At 41.4% G+C, this 23,276-nt stretch overlaps 1 protein-coding gene across 3 annotated transcripts in view; it reads right to left on the reverse strand.

Moving 5' to 3' along the window:
* The window catches only part of tsnare1 (T-SNARE Domain Containing 1), a 650,834-nt gene extending 627,796 nt beyond the window's left edge, over positions 1 to 23,038 (reverse strand). For all 3 annotated transcript variants that reach the window (XM_052023541.1, XM_052023540.1, XM_052023538.1), the window contains exon 1: positions 22,974 to 23,038. The gene's annotated coding sequence lies outside the window, so the exon portion shown is untranslated. The remainder of the gene's footprint in view (positions 1 to 22,973) is intronic.
* Positions 23,039 to 23,276: the final 238 nt, after the last annotated feature.

The raw sequence follows: 23,276 nt of genomic DNA on the forward strand, positions 1-23,276 counted from the left end.
TTTCATTCCTGGAATCATCCTCGTAAATCTCCTCTGAACCCTCTCCAACGTCAGCACATCCTTCCTGAGATGTGGGGCCCAAAACTGCACACAATATTCCAAATGAGGCCTCACTAGAGCCCTGCAGAGCCTCATCAACACTTCCTTACTTTTATACACTATACCTCTCGAAATGAATGCCAACATAGCATTCGCTTTCTTTACCACCGATCCGACCTGGTGGTTAACCTTTAAGGTATCCTGCACGAGTACCCCCAAGTCCCTTTGTACTTCCGTACTTTGAATTTTCTCTCCTCCTAGATAATAATCTGCCCACTTATTTCTGCTTCCAAAGTGTACAACTGCACATTTCTCAACATTGAATCTCATCTGCCATTTCTTTGCCCATTCTCCTAAACTGTCTAGGTCCCTCTGCAACCTTCCTATCTCTTCAATACTCCCTACTCCTCCACCTATCTTGGTGTCATCCACAAACTTAGCCACAAAACCATTTATTCCATTATCTAAATCGTTAATGTACAAGGTAAAAAGGAGCGGTCCCAACACCGACCCCTGCGGCACACCACTAGTAACCGGTAACCAACCAGAACGAGATCCTTTTATTTCCACTCTTTGCTTCCTGCCAACCAGCCAATGCTCCACCCATTCTGTTATCCTACCCGTAATTCCATGACCTCTCATCTTATTAATCAGTCTCTTGTGAGGCACCTTATCAAAGGCCTTTTGAAAGTCTAAATACACAACATCTACCGCCTCTCCCTTATCCACCCTACCTGTGATTTCTTCAAGAAACTCCAATAGGTTGGTCAGGCAGGATCTTCCCTTCACAAAACCATGTTGGCTAGGACCTATCTTGCCTTGTGCCTCTAGGTATTCCGTAACCCCATCCTTGAGGATAGATTCCAATAACTTTCCCACCACTGACGTCAGACTAATAGGTCTGTAATTTCCTTTATGCTGCCTCCCACCTTTCTTATACAACGGAACTACATTTGCGACCCTCCAGTCCTCCGGAACCATGCCGGAATCTATCGATTTCTGGAAAATTATCTCCAATGCCTCCGCTATGTCTAAAGCCACCTCCTTCAGAACCCGGGGATGCACCTCATCCGGTCCGGGAGACTTATCAGTCTTTAGCCCATTTAGTTTTCCTAGCACCTTCTCCCTAGTAATCAGATAAGGCTCAGAGCAGCACAACCCTACTAAACACCACAACTAAAATAGATACAAATGAAATTAAATATGATGATGCATGAAGTTACCAAATGTATGATATAAAATTTTGCAAAGTATTGTCCTCAGTTTTCCTGATGCTCTTAGTCAAAGTGGGTTTATGCACAGTATGAGAAGGACCCAGATAACATAACTGTGGCCAGGATGAGATACTGTGGGAATCCACACTGTTCAAAGTGAGAGCAAAAAACAAACAGCTGGAGGACCAACAGGTCAGGCAGCATCTGTGGAAGGAAATGGACAGTCGATGTTTTGAGACCCTTCATCGCCTGATCTCATCTGATCTAGGGCAGTCCAGATGAAGGGTCTCAACCTACATCATCAACTGTCCATTTCCCTCCATAGATGCTGCCTGACCTGCTGAATTCCTCCAGTGTTTTGGGTATAAACCCACAATAACATAACACAAACATCTCTTTTGATTGTATAATCTCCATTCTATATGTCCCATGTAGGAATTTTTTAATGTCAACCATCAGAGTCAAAGAGCATAGAGCAAAACAGCAGGGATACAGGCCTACAGACCAACAGGTCCATGCCGACCATGGTGCCCAACCAGCTAGTCCCAATCTCCTGTATTCGGCCCATATCAGTTTAAGTCCCACCGCTCCATGTACCTATCCAAGTGCTTCTTAAATAACACTCTTGTATCTGCCTCAACCTCTGGAAGTGGTTGAAGCAGTATATTCATTCCATATACTCACCACTCTCTGCGTGAAAAAGTTGCCCCTCAGGTCCCTTTTAAATCTTTCCCCTCTCACCCTAAACCTTTGCCCCCTAGTCTTGGCCTCCCTGACCCTGGGGAAAAGACTGCTACCTTTCACCTTATCTCTGTCATTCATAATTTTAAACATTTCTTAAAGGTCACCCCTCATTCTCCTACATTCCAAGCAATTAAGGCCTAGCCTGGGCAACCTCTCCTTATAATTCAGGCCCTCCAGTCCTGGCAGCATCCTCGTAAATCTTTTCTGTGCTCTTTCCAGTTTAACCATATCTTATCTTTAACAGGGGTGATCAAAACTGTACACGGTACTCTGAGTAGCACCACAAAGATGCTTTGACAGAGAAACTTTCCCGTATACAATTACTTACAGGTGGTCACACAAGGACACTATTCAGCACATCAAGTCTATGCTGCTTCTCAATCTTTGGCAATCTGACAGGATCCAGGGGACTTGCTTTTACTCCAGCTTTGTGGATTCTGAAGTAACCAAGAAGGGCAACTCTTCCACAGATGGGGCAGGTGATGGCCGACGGGTCAGGTAGTTGGGTATTTTGGGAGGTGGTGTGTTGATTCCACCATTTCCATTCGGCTTCTATGAGTTCCCAAATCATGGACTCAATGTTCTCAGTGCCATCCCGAAACTCGTCAAAGTGAAAGAGGAGCTTATGTGGGAACGTTGCATTTTCTCAGGGCAAGCTTCGAGCACACTTTAGAAACTCAAAATGGAGAGTATGCAGCAAGACAATCGTGGGTGGTGTGACAGTGGTTCTGGAGTGCAGGTGCCACAAGCTGAACAGGTTCCCATTAGTCCTGTAGATAAGCTCCACTCCAGCCTGAAGCTTAGTGGAGGCAAGATGCAACATCACAATGTGAAAGATCAAAAAGAGGACAATAAAATGATCTTGCTTGACTCTGGTCTGCATTGAGAATGTCTCTGCTGTTGTACCTATTGACACGACTAGAAAAGACCATGTAGAATGGTCAATATCATGGACGGCGTAATCAGAATGAAAGGAATCACACTGATTTGGGGAGCAGCTCTTCGTCCACAGGAAGGAGGCAGTTGAGGAGAACCGTGGTGATGACTAATCCTGCGTCAGATCACAGGTAATGCATGTCAGATTTGATTCCTTTTGAGAAGCTGGTCACAATTACAGTGTCCAAGGTCCACTGTCATAAGCTTCTCTTCCCAGAAGTCAACGGCAAGGTTGTGAATTTTTGATCGAAGCTTCTCACTGGCCAGTTTAAAAACTTCAGCAGGGTTACTGATGGCTCCCGAGGCCTTGTTTGAACAACAATCTCTTTAATACCACCCCTCGCTCTCTTCCCTGTATCCCAGTATTTTTGTTTTCTTCTATTTCTGTAATTCCTTTTCAAAGATTGTGTTTGAATCAATTTTCACTACCCTTTCAGGCAAAGGGTCTAAAGCATAATCATGGTACACGAATATGATTTTGCCTCATGTTACCATCAATTCTTTTGTCATTCATCTTAAATTGTATTCTGTTATCAAACCTTCCAACAGTGAAAACAGTTTTTCCTTCCTTGCTCTATCAAAACTTAAACCTCCTCCAAATTTTTCTGCTCCAAAGAGAAGCAGTTCAGCTCCTCCATTCTATCTTGTTATTCCTCATTTCTTGAAACCATTCTAATAAATCTCTTCTGAACCATCTTCAAAGTCTTCAGGTCTTTTCCAATATGTGGCACTCAAAAATGAATGCACAACTGAGTTAGCACTTTATACTGTATGTCAATTCATAAAGCTTAAGTTATGTTTTGTCAAATCTCTGTTAATTTGCCCTGTCAACTTTAAAGATTATGTACAAATATATGCCGTTATCTGTTTTTCTCGCAGTCTTCAAAATTGCACCATTCAGCTTGCTTCATCTCTCCTCTTCTAACAAAATAGATCACCTATATTTTGTGTTTGGAATATGTGTCTGCTTATTCTATCAGCCTGTTTAAATCCTTCTGAAGTCAATATCCTCTTCACTGCTAACTGCACTTTATATGCACTTCGCCCCCCCCCCCCCACCAAATCTGTAGATTTTGAAATTAAACCCTGTACCCACCACTTCCATCAGAAATCTGAAACAGAAGCAGTTCTAGTCTGGTACTCTGCAGTGGGATTTGTCTCCATTCTTGAAGATCACAATTGTGGCATCTCTGAGATCCCCTACCATTCCTCTTTTTCCCCAGATGTTGCTGATGGAGTGGGGAGTTTGAGACTGAAGTTCTTCACCAAGCAAAGACACCATCTGCTCTGGAAGCCTTATTTACTGACTAGAATATGGACTCTTTCACTTCTGTGTTGGGGACGTTGACCTGGGAGAGGACACCAACATTGATTTATTTATCCTGCCAATGGATTTGGAGGGTGACAGCAGGGACAACATTCATGGTACCTCTCCAGTGCTCTAAGATACCTGTTATTGGTAATCCATACCTCTAAGGCATACAGGAAGGAGATGATCACTGGCTTCCAGGGGCAAGGAGGAATTACAATTTAATGGATAGATTGGAGAATATATGAACTGGGAACAGGAAGGCCACTCAGGCTCTTGAGCCTGCTCCACCCTTTGATAAGATCATGGATGATCTTATCAACATTCCTGACTACCACCTTCCCTGTCTAAAATCTATCCACCTCTGCCTTAAAAATATCCAAAGGAACTATCTTCCTCAAAGGGTGGTAGAAGCAAAGAATCAAAACCCACTGACAAAAAAAAAGCCTCATCTGCCTTAAATGGACATTCCTTATTTTTAAACAGTGACTCTTGGTTCTTATACAAGGGAAACATCCTTTCTACATCTACCCTGTTAAGACTCTTCAAGTTCTTACATTCCAATCAAGTTATCTTCCAAACCCCAGCAGATACAAACCTAGCTTGACCCAATCCAGGTTTTAGTTTAGGAGAAGCTTCTCTAAATTACTTCCAACACATATCCTTTCTTAAATAAAGAGATAACAGTATTTCAACTGTTACGTCTCACTGATGTCCAATGCTGAGATTACCTTAGGGCAAAGATGTCCAAGGGGAAAATCAAAAAAGGTACACAAAAAGAATAAATTAAGAGCAACCATTTCCAATGGCTGAATAATCAATAATCAGATTGATTAAAACAACCACAGAAGAAATGAGAAAAAACCCTTTATGGAAAACAGTGGTCAAGATTTGAAATCTTGAAATTACAGGTTAATCTTGAAATTACAGGTTAATAAATATGACATCGTTGCAATCACTGAGTCGTGGCTTCATGATGGATGTGATTGGGAACTGAATGTCAAGGGGTATACAGTATATAGGAAGGATAGGAGGGTAGGCAGAGGGGGAGGTGTGGCCATGATGGTTAGTAGCGATATAAAATCAATAGAAAGGAAGGACATTGGGTCAGAGGAGGTGGAATCCTTATGGGTGGAGCTGAGAAATAGCAAGGGTAAAAGAACAATAATAGCAGTCATATATAGGCCCCCGAACAGCAGTCAGGAAGTGGACCATAAGTTGCAGATTGAGATAGAAAAAGCATGTCAGAGTGACAATGTGAAGATAATTATGGGGGATTTTAACATGAAGGTGGACTGGGAAATGCAGCAAGGCGGTAGTACTCAGGAGAGTGAGTTTGTGGAATGTCTAAGGGATGTTTTTCTGGAGCAACTTATTGAGGAGCCCACCAGGGGATCGGCTGTTTTGGATTGGGTGCTGTGTAGTGAACCCGAGGTGATTAGGGAACTAAAGGTAAAGGAACCACTGGGAACAAGTGATCACAATATGATTGAGTTTAGTTTCAAGTTTGAGAAGGAGAAGCTGATAACTGGTGTATCGATATTTCAGTGGAATAAGGGAAATTACAAAGGTATGAGAGATGAGTTGGCCCAAATTGATTGGAGGAGTAAGTTAGCTGGAGGGACGGCAGAGGAAAAATGGAAGAAATTTCTACAGGAAATAAGGACAATGCAGGACAGATATATTCCAAGAAAAAAGAAGGTTTTGAATGGAAAAAAGGCACAGATGTGGATAACGAGGGAGGTGAAGGATAAAATAAAAGCAAAAGGGGCGGCGTACAAAGTAGCAAAAATTAGTGGGAAAACAGAAGATTGGAACGATTTTAAAAATCTGCAGAGAGAAACTAAGAAGGTCATTAGGAAAGCAAAGATGAGTTACGAAAGGAAGCTGGCGGACAACATTCGGAAGGATTCTAAGAGTTTTTTTAAATACATAAGGAATAAAAGAGAGACACGGGTTGACATAGGACCAATTGATAACGGTGCAGGAGGTATTATAATGGATGATAGTGAGATGGCAAGGGAATTGAATGAATATTTTGCATCGGTCTTCACCGTGGAGGACATAAGCAATGTGCCCGTTAGTCAGGAGTCTCACGAATTGGAGCTGAGTTCAATTGAGATTAATAGGGAGAAGGTGCTTGGAAAACTAAAGGGGCTTAAGGCTGATAAGTCTCCCGGACCGGATGAGGTGCATCCCCGGGTTCTGAAGGAGGTGGCTGTGGAGATAGCGGAGGCGTTGGCGATTATTTTTCAGGAATCGATAGATTCTGGCATGGTTCCGGAGGACTGGAGGGTAGCGAATGTAGTTCCGTTATATAAGAAAGGTGGGAGGCAGCACAAAGGCAATTACAGACCTATTAGTCTGACGTCAGTGGTGGGAAAATTATTGGAGTCTATCCTCAAGGAGGAGGTTACCGAATACCTAGAGGCGCAAGGCAAGATAGGACCTAGTCAACATGGTTTTGTGAAGGGGAGGTCCTGTCTGACCAACCTATTGGAGTTTTTTGAAGAAATCACAGGTAGGGTGGATAAGGGAGAGGCGGTAGATGTTGTGTATTTAGACTTTCAAAAGGCCTTTGATAAGGTGCCTCACAAGAGACTGATTAATAAGATGAGAGGTCATGGAATTATGGGCAGGGTAGCAAAATGGGTGGAGAATTGGCTGGTTGGCAGGAAGCAAAGGGTGGAAATAAAAGGATCTCGTTCTGGTTGGTTACCGGTTACTAGTGGTGTGCCGCAAGGGTCGGTGTTGGGGCCTCTCCTTTTTACCTTGTACATCAATGATTTGGATGATGGAATAAATGGTTGTGTGGCTAAGTTTGCGGATGACACCAAGATAAGTGGAGGAGTAGGGAGCATAGAGGAAATAGAAAGAATGCAGAGGGACCTAGACAGTTTAGGAGAATGGGCAAGAAAATGGCAGATGAGATTCAATGTTGAGAAATGTGCAGTTGTACACTTTGGAAGTAGAAATAAGCGGGTAGATTATTATCTAGAAGGAGAGAAGATTGATAGTGCGGTAGTACAAAGGGACTTGGGGGTACTTATACAAGATACCTTAAAAGTTAACCACCAGGTTGGATCGGTGGTTAAGAAAGCGAATGCTATGTTGGCATTCATCTCGAGAGGTATAGTGTATAAAAGTAAGGAAGTGTTGATGAGGCTCTACGGGGCGCTAGTGAGGCCTCATTTGGAATACTGTGCGCAGTTTTGGGCCCCGCATCTTAGGAAGGATGTGCTGACGTTGGAGAGGGTTCAGAGGAGATTTACGAGAATGATTCCAGGAATGAAAGGGCTTAAGTACGATGAGCGTTTGTCGGCTCTTGGACTGTACTCGCTGGAGTACAGAAGGATGAGAGGGGACCTCGTAGCGACATTTAAAATGTTGACAGGTAAGGATAGAGTAGATGTGGCTAGGCTGTTTCCCTTGGTGGGCGTGTCCAGGACCAGAGGGCACAATCTTAGAATTAGAGGGTACAGTTTCAAGACAGAGATGAGGAGAAGTTTCTTTACCCAGAGGGTGGTGAAATTGTGGAACTCCTTGCCACGCACAGCAGTGGAGGCCAGATCAGTGGGGGTGTTCAAGGAGGAGATAGACAGATATCTAAATAGTCAGGGTATCAAGGGATATGGGGATAAGGCTGGCAAATGGGATTAGAATAGTTTTTTTTTTCTCTCTCTTTTTTTCCCACCCCATTTCTTTTTCCCTTTTCCTTGGAGCAGACTCGATGGGCCGAATGGCCTGCTTCTGCTCCCTTATCTTGTGATCTTGTGATCTTGTGATCTTGTGAAATGCACTGCCAATAGGGTGGTGGGTACAACCTCTAATGTGCCTTTCAAAAAGGTACCGGATAAATACTTGAAGGAGAAAAGAATTACATAGGCATTGGCAAAGAACAGGGAAGTGAGTCTACCTGGATTGTTATTTCAAAAGTCTGATGGCAGACCCAATGGGTCATTATGTCACCTTGTGCCATGTTGTCCTATAATTCTATATACTGCCTCCACCATTAGAAATGCATCTCTGTGAACCTCAGAATAGTTATTAAGATTAAAATTAAGCAATTTTAAAGACAGTCTTCAAAGAATGGGGTGGGGAGAAGGGAGGAGAGAGGAGGGGTAGGGGTTAAGGTTCAAGAAAGGAAATCTGGAAGGTAGCATTTGGATAGCTGAAGGTGCCAGTGTCAAAACCAATTTCAGGATGTACAGGGAGCAAAAGCTAAAGGAATGCAGTTTCATGGATTTCTTCTGAACTGGGATACAAGTTGTAAAATGTTAAATGGGCTGCTTTCTACAGAAGTTAGCAGGAACAGCACTAGAAATAGCAAGATAGAGCTATAAAGTTGTGGAAGAAACTCCCAACATTAGATGGTTTGAGGCAGAGGTGGTGACCTTGCAAAGATTGAAATGATACAAGCTCTGACACTCAGCTCAAGGTTAACAAAATCAAAGGGCCAAGAGTCTAGTTCAATCAGGACTGTGGTCGAAGGTGGATCTGGAATCAGTGGCAAGCTTACAGAATTTTAGGTGAATCCCAAATGACAGCTTTGAACATCCTGATGTTCAAGTGGACAACGTCTATGTTTGATATGGGGCCGATCCATCCTCTATCTCTACAGCACAGAGGTAGAAGATGGACAGAATTAATGAGAAAAATGTCTCACCTACTGCCAGTGGTACCTTGTACCCGAGGCTTGGGAATATACCCATACTGCTTCACAAAATGTGTTAATGATAAGTTACAACCGCTACAGCAATCAAAGAACACAGGCCTGAGAGAGAACATTTTCAAGACATCTTCCAGCCATTTCAAATGGCTTTCTTCCTTACCCAAGTTTTTATTTTCAGTGAGACATGCTTTTTTAAAAGCATGACCATAAAAGTGACACATTAATGTCCTGAAAAAGTGAGTTCAAGGTACTCAAAGAGAAAATAAAGAGAATTGTTAAACCATTTTCTGACACCTAGAAAAAAACCTGCTGGTTGCTCTTCCACTACAAGTTGTGCTGAGCTTCAAAAACCCATGTAAAAATTTAAGTGTTTTACGTGGCTTGATTACTCACTTGAATTTAAAGCAATGGCAGATTAGAGATTTGAATACATATCCACACCCCAATTTTGCATGCCATGGAAATGTTAAACTGTTATAAAAACTGATACAAAAACTGCATCTGGTCTCTAAACTTGGAACATAGGTAATGGAAATTCAGCAATTAATTTAGTAACAAATTCAAATCACAATCAAGTCAAAAAGAGGTCAAAGATAAGCTTCAAACTCAAAAAACAATAGTCTATTTTTCATTTGTGTGGAGAAAACAAGGCCTTCAACTTTAGATCTAAATGAGCAAAGATGATTGCCTGCCACCTCGAAGATGTTGCTCATTGGGGAAAAGCCTGTTCTGAACTTTGATATTCTGTCGAATTGTTCCCTAAGGCTGCAAAGATGCCTAGTCGAGACATGTAATTAATAAATCTTCTGTGACACCCTCAGTAATATTCAGGCAATTTGTCCCAAAACTCACAAATATTCAAAATATTTCTGAGCATTGTTTACAGCGATGTCCAGGAAGTCAGATCCAATATCATCATCTAGCTCGTTTCTTGCTCCTGCCTCCACTTTGGAAGCAGTTGGATCTTCATCTGTGGTGGACTTGGTAATTGCAATAACAACAAAGCATCCTGTGTGATCATCATGTCACTGTTGAAGTCTGGGTTGCAACTGACAATGACAAGAGATGGGAAAAAGCAGTTCTGAGGAGTTTGTCATTATTTTCAATGGCTGCATGTTGCTCCCTTTCAATAACACTGACTTTACAGACACAACCTGGAAACAGTAGCAGGTCAGCAATTCAGACAAACTGCACAAGGATCATGCACAGAGATTTCCTCAAAGATAATGACAATATTCCACAGTTGAGGGGCCAAGAAGCATCATTTTTTTTTAATTGGGAAATTAGGTAAAGGATCAAAACCACTTGAGCAGATACAAACTTTAAAAAGAGGATAGTGAAGACTGTCAGAGAAGGCAAGAACCAGAGGACGACTTTGCCTACTTGAAATACTGTTTGACAATGAGCTCAACAAAGAAGTTACATCGTAATTTTCAAATTTTAGCAAAACATGGAAAGGAATGAACAAGAAAAGCTGCCTCCAACTTTTTGAAAAAAAAAGGAGCTTGAAGGATATCACAAAAGGTACAAGGCATTCTACTGGGCAAACCACACACATCCCATTTACCCATCCTTTCTCCAAAAGTCTTTAATTTGTTTTTTTTTTAAATATCCATTTCCTTCTTAAAATTGCCACTGTGATAAAACATTCAATATTGTCAACCTACAAGAAATAAATCTTCCTTTCTTTTGCCTTTTTCCCCCCACATTGCTTGTTTACTTATTTGTGAATGCTGGAAACCATTTTGCAGCATTTATCCCCTTCAGAAATTTCATAACAGAGAAAACTAATTCCAATGTTGTTAGTTCTTCCTCATACTAACTTAATACTCTTTCCAAAAAAAAAGTCTGCCCTGTCCTGTCTGTGACCCTGTTCCCCAACCTTTCATGAGATGCCCACAGCTGCATTCCATGAATTGAATCGTGGTCCATCCTATTGGCCAAATTCATCAACAATTCTACAAACGCATGACTTGTTTTATATGTTTTGTTTTCCCTCCCTGAAAATACAGAGCTGGGTCTGAGTTAGGGAGGAGCAGATTGGAGGTGGGTGAGGGGATACAATGACTGAGGAAAGGGCCAAAGATCAGAAAGGTATGGGTCCTGCACATAGGAAGAAGAATTGCTCAGCAATGGAAGATAAGGGATTGGGCCAGAGTGTGAAGGATAGGGTCAGGCTGAGAATCAGCTTCATGAAATTAGTGGAGTAAGGGGTGTCATGAGATCAGAGGGTGGGGATTATGGGATGGCAAGTCAGGCAGTGGCCAAAGGCTCTAGGGGGTGAGGAGTAGAGGGGATCTGAAGGAGAATCTAGGTATACTCATCACTTGAAGGTGGATCGTCTGAGTGGGGGTAGTGGAAGGGATTTCTTTGCACCTGACTCCGCAGGCTGGGGCCTATTCAGCCCGTTCCCGTTAAGTAACATAGAAGCAGGCCTTGTAATAGCTGTTAACTCCTACTCCCGCATGAGTGGCCCACAATGTCTATGGGCCACATACAAAAATATAAACACCCAGGAAGTTATGTATGAGAATACACTGCACACATTGTCTGCTGCTCTGCATGTGCAGGTTTCTCTGTGCAATGGAACATAAAGTAAACAAAAGACCAGGAGAAAAATCCCCAGACCATTCAACTCACATTAAATCCCGTATTTTTCTTTATTTTAATGATAAATAAAACACAATGTACAAAAACATGACAATTTTCCATTATAATGTGTGCATAATGGTTATTGAATTTCTTTTTCTGGCAAGTCCTTCCCATTGCCAGCTCCACCTCTCAATATTTGCTTCTCGATACTGTACTCCAGCTCAGGACGCACAACACTGGGGCCATTAGTGCTGTTGCCACACAGCTGCCGCAATCCTGGTTCAATCCTGACCTTGGGTGCTGTCTGAGTGGAGCTTGTATGTTCTCCCTTTGATTGTGTGACTTTCCTCCGGGCACTCCAGTTTGCACCCTGATTATGAAGGTGTGCTGATATGTTAATTGGCTACGGTAAAGATTGCCCCAAATGTGGGTGGGTGGCAGGAAATTAAGGAGAATTAATGAGCAGATGAGAGAGAAAAAGATTACAGAGAAATAAACAGGATTCTCTGAAAGACATCACACTCAATAGGATGAGTTACCTCCTCCTACTTCATACATAAATATGAGATACGAAATGTGAGAAAATCTCTCTAGCCATTGCACTAACCCATTTACTAATTTATAGCCTTCTGCAAGTTTCATCATGTTTGCCATGCCCCTGATTTCGTATCATCAGCCCACTTTTAAATCATTACTCTTACACCTAGGTCAATATCATTGATAAAAATGGAAAATGAAGAAGCCAGAATGACAGGCCACACCACATCTTTCAACTCCCAACAAGATGCATTTATCACTAATCTTGACTCCTGACATCTAATCACTTTCCTACTCTTCTAGCTACCTTCCCTTTCATACAATGCCCCTTCAATTTCAATGGAACATTTGGGTCTGGAGACTACAAGAGAAAGCTGGACTGGTAGAGACATCGTATTGTGCACCTTGATCTCTGGCAACACCCATTTGCTAATCACAGTAGATATCAGCACTTGGCAGTATATGTCATTCCTGTTTTTACAGCAAAGGCATTTCTCTCTCATGATTAATCTTCATATGATTTCAATGATAATAAATATTCCAGCTCATTCTGAGTACAATTCTTTGATTGTCCATTATCCAAGATTAGCAACATTTGCAATACACATTTTGACATGATAACCAAAATACATACTAAGGGAGATAAAGGTGGAACTGCAATAACAGGCGTACCTTACATTCTTCAGCTAAAGTATTCCTGTTTCCCTGAATGGCAAAATTTCAGATTCTATTTTCCTTCGAACATTTAATTGCAAAATTTGCTTACAAAACAAGATTTCAATAATCTCAGATGATCACCCAAACTTCCTTTTGTTCTTTTAAAAAAGTGTTCACTTTAGTTACTTTGCATACCAGATGCTCAGGTGCAGGCTTCAATCGTGCCAGAGAACAGATGGTGAGGATTGGGAGGTGAAAAATAGTGAGGAAAGTGGAATGGTGATGGTGATGGAGAGGACAGCGTGGGTGAAAGAAACACAATCATCAAAATCATAGAATCATTGGTTGATGAAGGAAAGAGTAAAATATATTGGAGACCAAAAAGGTGGAAGTGCTGCTAAACATGAACATGGCTCACAATGAATATTTTGTGATGTGCCTTTACCAATTTTCTTTATTGAACCCACATTACGCTCAGGTATTCTTTGTTCTTAATAAAACTATAACATTTTCTCTTTTGTAGCAAGCCACATAACTTTTTGCGTCACTTTGTTGCTTTTCACAGCTCTTCAAGTCTACTGGTTTCCATTTTTCTTTATACCTATTACAACCTTTCCTTTTAGTATATGAGGGTATCATCAATGTATTGACCATCACTTCCTAAGCATGCGAGAAGAGCTTTCGCCTTTTTGGGATTATTGTAAATTAAGGGATTTCATCAAATACTTCCCTGAATAACTCCCATCATTTCTCTTTCAGATATAATCATATTACGGCTATTGTTTCAGACCATAGGGACAAACGGAATAGGAAAAGGCAATTTAGGCCTTTGAACTTGCTCCATCATTTAATGAGAAATGTGATATACCAGTAAAACTCTAATAATCTGTTGTGTGATTGATCATTGAAATCCTGTTACTTTGGCATTGGGCTCACTGGATGCTAAATCCTGTGCCCACTTTCCTGTGCTGCCTTAAACCACACTGGATCCCATTTTCTCTGCTTCACAGAATAGTACAGCACTGGACAGGCTATCTGACCCACGATGTTGGGCCAATCTTGATGCCAAGCAGCATGGTAGCATAGCAGTTAGTGTAATGCTAGCACAGCGCCAGCGACCCGGGTTCAATTCCGGCCGCTGTCTGCAAGGAGTTTGTACGTTCTCCCTGTGTCTGTGTGGATTTCTTCCAGGTGCTCCGGTTTCTTCCCACATTCCAAAGATGCATGGGTTGGGAGCCGTGGGCGGCAGAAGCGCGGCGACACTTGCAGGCTCCCCCCAGAACATCCTGCGCAAAACATGCATTTCACTGTGTATTTCGATGTACACGTGACTAATAAAGAAATCTTATACGAAATGTCATCCTCTGTGTATCATCCATATCCCTCCATATTCATGTGTCTATCTAAAAGCCTCTTAAACACCAAACTGCCTGCTTCCAATAGTACCCCAGTAACCCATTCCAAGCACTTACCACTCTCTGCGTAAAAAACTTGCCCCTCATGTCACCTTAAAAGCATGTCCTCTGGTGTTTGACATTTCTACCCTGGGGAAAAGATTCTGACTGTCGACTCTATCTATGCCTCTCAATTTTAAAAACCTCTTTCAGGTCGCCCCTCAGCCTCCGACGCCTTAGGGAGAACAACTCAAGTTTGTCCAACCTTTCCTTATTGCTAATACCCTCTAATCCAGGCGACATCCTGGTAACTCTCTTCTGCACCCTTTCCACAGTCTCCACATCCTTCCTGTAATGGAGCGACCAAGATTGCACGCAATACTCTCAAGTGCAGTCTGACTAAAGTTTTATATAGCTGCAGCGTGACTTCCTTACTCTTATACTCAACACCCCCACCAATGAAGGCAAGTATGCCATATACCTTTTTTACCACTGTATCCACTTGCATAGCCACTTTGTGAACTATAGATCTGGACCCCAAGATCCCTCTGTACCTCTATGCTATTAAAGGGCCTACCATCAACTATATACCTTCTCCTTTCATTTGACCTCCCAGAGTGCAACACCTCACACTTGCCTGGGTTAAACTCCATCTGCCACTTCTCTGCCCACATCTGTAACTGATCTATATCCCGCTGTATTCTTTGATAGTCCTTTACACCATCCATGACTCCACCAATCTTAGTATTATCCGCAAATTTGTTAATCCACTCATATTTTATATATATGACACACGCACACGCACACACACATCCACCCCTACTCTCTATCTTATATGGGCAAGCCAGTTCCAAATCCAAACTTGAATTTCACCCAGGATCCCACACATCTTCATCTTCTGAATCAACCTACCATGAGGGACCTTACTGAAGTCTATGTACCTTGAAACTCATCTGGTTCAGTTTTCTGCACTCCCTTGAAACTCACCAGGGCTCCCATTTCCATGCTACCCTAAAACGGACTGGCTTTGCTTTAAAAATTATATTACTGTGTAACAACAAAAGAAGTGAATTACAGTGTGTTGGAGTAATCATTGCAATAACATCCAATAGCCCAGAAAACTCACCAGTCCAAACCACCTAAATCCTGAAAATGCCAGATTGTCAGAGTTTTACTGTAGTTCCATACACATGCTTTTGCCTGTTTTTGCTAACAGCTTTGGTTCACGGAAATGTCCTAAACTCAGATTTTAAAATTATCCATTGACCCAATGTTAATGGTGTTTGCAGAAAAGAGCCACCATCATAATTTCATTTGTAAAAGACCCGGCTGCAATTTTCACGCTCTGTCTCCTAGACCAAATTTCCTTCACCATCAGGAACATCCTCAATCTATCAATGCTACTTTCTATCGAAAACTTGTCAAATCATCTCTTAATCTTCTAATTCCCAGGGAATGCAGCCTAGTTGATGAAATCTCTGATTATAATTTAGTTTATGGAGTCCAATTTTGGAGGACATGTACTATGAGGACAGGTTGGACAAGCTGAGGCTGTTTTCTCTGGAGTGGCGGAGACTGAGTAGAGATATGATAGAAGTTTATAAAATTATGCAAGGCATAGATAGTGTAGACAGCCAGTATCTTTTTCCCAGGATTGAAATGTCTGGTACGAGAGGGCATGCATTTAGGGTGAGAGGGGAAAAGTACAAAGGAGATGTGCAATGCAATTCTTAATTTAAAAAACAGAGTGCTAAGGACCTGGAATGCATTGCCAGGGAGATGCTGGAGGCAGATAACAGAGGAGCATTTAAAAGACTCTTAGAAAGGCACATGAATATGCAGGGAGGTCAATGTGCAGAGAAGAGGGATTAGATTAATTAGGAGTCATTGGTTTAATTAGTTCCATACAACATCGTGTGCTGAAGCGCCTGTCCTGTGCTGCACTATTCTATATGTCAGGTGTCAGATCCCAAGGCCCCACCCACAGTACACCCTGACTGACTTTGACAGCTCACCACTATCAAAGGCCTTTTGGTACAGCTTTAAATGCCTCTGATGATCAGAGACATTTAAAGATTGTTCAGATAAATCAAAAAAAAACTTTAGAAAGAATTGGTAAAAGATTTTAACAAATTAAAAACAACTTGAAATGATACCAAATAAATAATAAAATAATGTAATTAGACCAGTTATTTTCCTTTGGCTTGTCGCACAGTAGGGACATACCACTCCTGGCACAAAGCAGAGGGGCCAAATGCACTCTGGTCTGGCCTCCCACTGGGGTTCAAGGAGGAGGTCAGATGTACTGACATCTTGACTCTTCCTCCTCTCAGACCTTTTCATTTGACCAAGTACGCACAGAACTCTGACACAAGTTAGAGCATGGACTGCGGATTGTTGGCATTCTCTATGCAACTGCCAGTTAGGGATAAACTTGGTCTGGGCCAAAATATCCCTGCTAGCTATGGCTATTATATCTGCTCACTCTATTACAAATGTACTATAACCACAGCTTCATAGAGTTGGAGGATAATTCTATTCCCTTGTATTATATTCCCTGAGATGTCAAGTCCAGTATTCCATCTAACTATTTGATTATATTCTCCAATTACCAACAAAGTTTTTAACAAAATACAAATATGGACCATCTAAATCTCTCCATTTAGTTTTTCACCCTGCATGAAGTAGCACAATTCTATCTGTTGGTCCACAGTGTGTGACCTTTCACTTATCTAGACTGAAACCCAGATCGCTGACTAAGTCTGCCCACAAAATATTGTACAAATTATTTTCTTGAAGTCATAGATATTTTGTTCCTGAAAATGTCTCAAAAATCCCCCTAAAAATTTGCTAACTTGCACTACTTGCTTCTATTAGTGCTTGAAAATTATCTTCCCTTCTTAAATCTAACATTATGCTTTTGCTACATTTTTCCTTGTACTTATGTGGACTGCTATCACATTACTACTGTCAGGATTCCCAAATCTAATTCCAAGAGTTCTGCATTCTTTGTTGTTCAGTACATCTGACCACCTTGTTTCTGCTGTTTGCTCACCCCTTCTAATACTTTTTCCTTCATCTGATGTTACAGTAACTCGTACAACTATATTACTGCTATACAGAGGCTCCCTGGCTTACAACTGACCTAACTTACAGAAATCTAACTTTACACAAATTTTCTCATATATTTTTAAAGCTTTTTCTTTGAGCTTATAACAATAATAATAAAATATTTCATAGTATTCATTAATGATCGAATACAGTTTATATGCCATTGGTTTAATTATGGGTAGTTTTAGGGCAACCATTCAATGAAATGAAAGAATCACAGCAAGCATATGTCAAGGTTACTACAGAAAATGAAAGTTTCTGACTTCAGAGAAATTGGCTTACAAATAGTTCTCAGGAACGGAACAGGAAACTACCCAATATCTACTTGGTAATTTATTTGATCAGCACCGCAGGAATAATCATCTCCCAAGCAATGAGAAGGAAATCAGTTAAACTAAAGGTTAATGAGGATGGGAGTGGAGAATAAACAAGTAAAAGTAGTTGCAGGCCATTCACCCCTCAAGTCTGCTTCTCATTTAAGAGGATCCTGTCCAATCTAACTGTAACCTCGGCTCTGGTTTCTACTCCACCTGTGGTAATCTTTCTTCCACTAAGTGAAAAAAAACAACAGATGCTGGAAATCTATACCAAAAACAGAAAATGCTGGAAATACTAAGAAGATCAGGCCACATCTGTGGGAAGAGAAACAAAGTTAGTCTTTCAGGTTGAAGACCCTTTATCTGAACCAGGAAGAAGAGAAAAGAAACTCATTAAGCTGCAGGGAGGGTCAATGAATCTGGCCAATGAATGAATGGGAGCAGTTAGAGAGAACATAGACAAAGGAATGCAGAAGTTAGAGAGTCAGGTTCTTACAGAGGAAAATAGAGAGATATGGCATTCTGTAGCTAGGAGGGATTAGCTATGTCGGCACAACATTGTGGGCCAAAGGGCCTGTTCTGTGCTGTTTTATGTACAGCATGGAAACATGCCAACCAAGATGCCCATCCAAGCTGGTCCTGTTTTCCTGCATTTGGCCCATGTCCCTCTAAACCTTTTCTATCCATGTACTTGTCTTTCAAAAGTTGTTATTGTACCTGCCTCAACCACTTCTTCTGGCAGCTCATTCCGTATAAGTACCATCCTCTGTGCAAGAGTTGTGAAATGCTTCCTTATTTCCCTTCCTGCTTTGCATTTTGCAATTCCAACCTTTTTTGTTTGTTTAATGGGACTAGCTTGGAGAGGGCATCTTGGTCGGCATGGATCAGTTAAGCCAAAGGGCCTGTTTCGTGCTGTATAACTCTATGACTCTGAGTTCTTTTGTCTATGTTTTCAATTTCTAACTGCTCCCATTCACTCACTGGCCAGATAACTTTGTTTACTTATCCCTGTTTTTATCCCAGAGCACATTCCCCACCCTCCCTGCAACTTATCAAGCTTCATTTGTCTTCTTCCCAGTTTTGACAAAGGATCTTTGACCCTAAACATTCTCTTCCCACAGATGCAGCCTGGCCTGTTTTTGTAACCTTTCATGCCCTTTCTTATCAAGTATCTATCTACCTCTGCATTAAACATATTCAAAGATAGTTTCCACCAATCTTTGGGGAAGAGACTCCCAAATACTCACACCTTCTGAGAGAAAAAAAAGAGATTTCACCTTATCTCTATCCTAAATATGTGACTCCTTATTTTGAAACAATGGCCCCAGTTCTATGGAGACCCACTAAGTTCCTCCAGCAGATTGTTTGTTATGACCTCTAGTTCTAGATTCTCCCACAAGAGAAAACATCCCTTCCACATCTACAATAGCATATCTGGTAAAATCGAGCCACTCTACCCAAGACAAATCTCCAGTTTAAGTGTGGATGGTTCGCACTGTTCGTGGGCCTTGGCTCTGCAAATTAATTTTGGGAAAAACCACCTCAAAATGTGTGTTCCACGTTGCCTTTTTGCACATCTGGTGCACACTCACGGAGGATCTCAGCTGATTTTGCAGAAGTCCACAACAAGGGCATAAACAACCCAATCACACTTCATGACAGGGTTTCAGGGAAAACTCACTCACCAAGTGGAGAGAATTTCCACTCTTTTTTTTAAAGTGGTGAGACAGAAAAAGTAACCATGCCAAAGGAAAAGCAAATGGTTAGTTTCCTGAAGATTGCAGTGCAAAATTAACAAAATCTTCCTGACATTCAAATGAGACCACACTTGAAGTTTTAGACTCTGTACCCAAGGAAATATATGTTTGCTGTCAGGACATGCAGAGGAATTCAGTTCTTTTGCATTCTACATCAAAGTGATTTTCTCCCCCATTCCCAGTTTACCAACATTAACCATCCTATCAGACCCCAATAGATACTCTTAATTGTATCTGCCTCAATTATATCTTTCCCTTGCCATTATATTGCATCCACTTACACATGATGACATACTACAAGATGTATCTGTATCACAAGCATTATGGAAATCTACATTACTACACAAGTTAAACAGTTTTAAAAATAACTGAAGTCAAGCATTTTCTGCATCTTCTCACAACAATTAAACTAGCTTATTGACTTCTTAAGTGCAATTCAGAAATTTTAAATGGACAATAAATGACTTGGGGATGTGTGTGCAATCAGCATATTTCCATTATGCTGTTAACAAATCTCACAGAACATTCTTTTCTATGAGTCACATTACTTTAGGAGGACTAGAGTGGTATGCAACGCACTAAGCTGAAGCTTTCTTCCCTGAACAAAACATAAGTGACTGGAAAACATGTTGTTAACTTTAACAGAACATAGAACACTACAGCACAGTACAGGCCCTTCAGCCCACGACGTTGTGCCGACATTTTATCCTGCTCTAAGATCTATCTAACCCTTCCCTCCCACATAGGCCTCCACTTCTCTATCATTCATGTGGCTATCTAAGTCTCTTATATCTCGCTAATGTATCTGCTCCCACAACCTCTACCGGCAGTGCATTCCATGCACCCACCACTCTCTGTGTAAAAATCTTACCTCTGCCATCCCCCTTAAACCTTCCTCCAATCACCTTAAGATTATGCCCCCTCGTGTTAGCCATTTTTGCCCTGGGAAAAAGTCTGACTGTCTGCTCAATCTATGCCTTTTATCATCTTGTACACCTCTATCAAGTCACCTCTCATCCTCCTCCTCTCCAAAGTGAAAAGCCCTAGCTCACTCAATCTATCCTCATAAGACATACTCTCCAATCCAGGCAGCATCCTGGTAAATCTCTTCTGCACCCTCTCTAAAGCTTCCACATCCTTCCCATAATGAGGCGACCAGAACTGAACACAATACTCCAAGTGTGGTCTAACCAGAGTTCTATAGAGCTGCAACAGATGATAATGTGGTAAATTGGATCAGCAAGTTTGCTGATGATACTAAGATTGGAGGGATTGTGAACAGCGAGGAAGACTTTCAAAGCTTGCAGAGGGATCTGGACCAACTGGAAAAATGGGCCAGAAAATGGCAGATGGAATTTAATGCAGACAAGTGTGAGGTGTTGCATTTTGGAAGGACAAATCAAGGTAGGACATGCACAGTAAATGGCAGGGCACTGAGGAGTGCAGGGGAACAAAGGGATCTGGGAGTTCAGATACATAATTCCCTGAAAGTGGCGTCACAGGTAAACAGGGTTGTAAAGGCGACTTTTGGCATCCTGGCATTCATAAATTAAGGTATTGAGTATAGGAGTTGGGATGTTATTGTGAGGTTGTACAAGACATTGGTGAGGCCAAATTTGGAGTACTGTGTGCAGTTCTGGTCACCTAACTATAGGAAGGGTATCAGTAAGATTGAAAGAGTGCAGAGAAGATTTACTAGAATGTTGCCGGGTCTTCAGGAGTTGAGTTACAGGGAAAGATTGAACAGGTTAGGACTTTATTCCTTGGAGCGCAGAAGAATGATGGGAGATTTGATAGAGGTTTACAAAATTATGAGGGGTATAGACAGAGTTAATGCAAGTAGACTCTTTCCACCTAGATTAGGAGAGGTTAGTACAAGAGGACATGGCTTTAGGGTGAAAGGGGAAAGATTTAGAGGGAACATTAGGGGGAACTTCTTCACTCAGAGAGTGGTGGGAGTGTGGAACAAGCTGCCATCTGACGTGGTAAGTGCGGGCTCACTCTTAAATTTTAAGAATAAATTGGATAGATACATGGATGGGAGAGGTCTGGAGGGTCATGGACTGGGTGCAAGTCAATGGGACTCACAGAATAAAGTTTCAGCACAGACTAGAAGGGCAGAATCGCCTGTTTTCTGTACTGTGCTGTTCTATGGTTCCATGGTAACATAACCTGGCAGCTCTTAGACTTCAATACCCCAACTAATGAAGGCCAACACACCATACACCTTCCTAACAACCCTATCCACCTGCGCAGCAACCTTGAGGGATCAATGGATGTGGACCCCAAGGTCCCTCCGTTCCTCCACACTGCTAAGAGTCCTGCCATTAACCTTGTATTCTGCCTTCAAATTCGATCTCCCAAAGTGTATCACTTCACACTTTTCCAGGTTGAATGCCATCTGCCACTTCTCTGCCCAGGTCTGCAGTCTATCTAATCTACAGCAACTTTCTACACTATCCACAACACCACCAACCTTTGTATCATCAGCAAACTTACTAACCCACACTTCCACATCCTTATCCAAGTCATTTATAAAAGTCACAGAAGGATGGAAATTGGAAAGTGCTCAGCAATTTTAGCACCCCGGTTTCAAGTGACCAGTTTTCCAGCTTGACATTTTTTAAATGTATCCTTTGATTTTAGGTTGAGAGTTGCGTGCATACATGACTTTTCTGTATACGTTTAAAAACAAAGGAAGAGTAATTTCCTTAGTAATTTCCCTGGCACCCTAGTAATTTCTAGGGTAGGGACATGTTCGGCACAGCTTTGTGGGCCGAAGGCCCTGAATTGGGCTGTAATTGTTCTATGTTCTAAATCAAAATACACATATCCAAAAATAATTTAAAAATTAACTTTACTAAATTAAAAAAGTATTCAGTTAAAAAATTAGAAATGGACATAGGTTTTGATAAATGGTGCAGTAATTCACAATAATTCAATTTTAGCAGGATCGTAGGACTATCACATGTGGGATCTGACAAGCTAGTGTTGAAAGTTTCAGAATTCTTCAGTCAGGACCATTTTACACTGTCAACTCCATGGGAAGTAAATGGGAGACAAAATCCTTGAAGTGTGAACCAACTCTGCATGATCGCTTAAAAAGGGAGGCTCAACAAATTCAATACCATTAAAACATTACTATAGATTTAAATCAATTAATGTTTACTTTCAGTTATCTAACAAGGCTCTCAACTGTGATAGCCCTTGAATCTACATAGTTCACATCAATTATTTCCACTCTCGTGGATATTAAAAACCTGCTCTAAAAGCACTTCCAATCTAGTTGGAATATTATTGTTAATAGGAACTTCCAGTGAGGTGTTCCTTTTTAAGCAGAAGAAGGTGCGTGCAGAGTACTGCCACACATCAAATACAGTGCTTAGTTTCAGTTTGCGTTCCCCACCCCTTTTTCCACAGAAAGCTCGCCTGGGACAATCCAAACTATGAAGGCTAAAAAATCAGAACATACTAATAACAGGCATCAGACTTCATTTCCTGACTTTTTTCATACACATAATAAAACATTCTGATTCTATATTTAAATAAAAACAAGAGGATTTAAAAACAGAGGGTCAGTGTTTCCTAAACAAACCTATGCAATGGAATTATGCAATAAATATTTACATACATATCAATATACACAAATAAACTCCATTGCTATTTTAGCAAATATATAAAACCGAACAATTACCTGCCCCTGCAGTGACTAGATGTTGTGAGTCCGCAGAAACAACCAGCTGCAAACCCCAAACGTCACGTGTACAAGGACCACAAAGGGCGTGTCGCGGTACCTGTAGGGAGTTGTAGTTCATCCGGCGCAGAACGGAATGGAAGCAAACCGAAGCTGCGCACTTACGGGAACTACAGTCCCCAACATGCAGAGCGCGGCCGGCTGCTGAGTTGCTCTGCATGCTATTTGTAGGTGGTTGAGAGGCAAAGAAATGAATGCGTTTGTTTGTTGTTTGTGCTTCATTGAGCAAGTTCATAATTTGTC

This window comes from Pristis pectinata, chromosome 9, assembly GCF_009764475.1.
Source record: "Pristis pectinata isolate sPriPec2 chromosome 9, sPriPec2.1.pri, whole genome shotgun sequence".
In the NCBI taxonomy this organism is placed as follows: Eukaryota; Metazoa; Chordata; class Chondrichthyes; order Rhinopristiformes; family Pristidae; genus Pristis; species Pristis pectinata.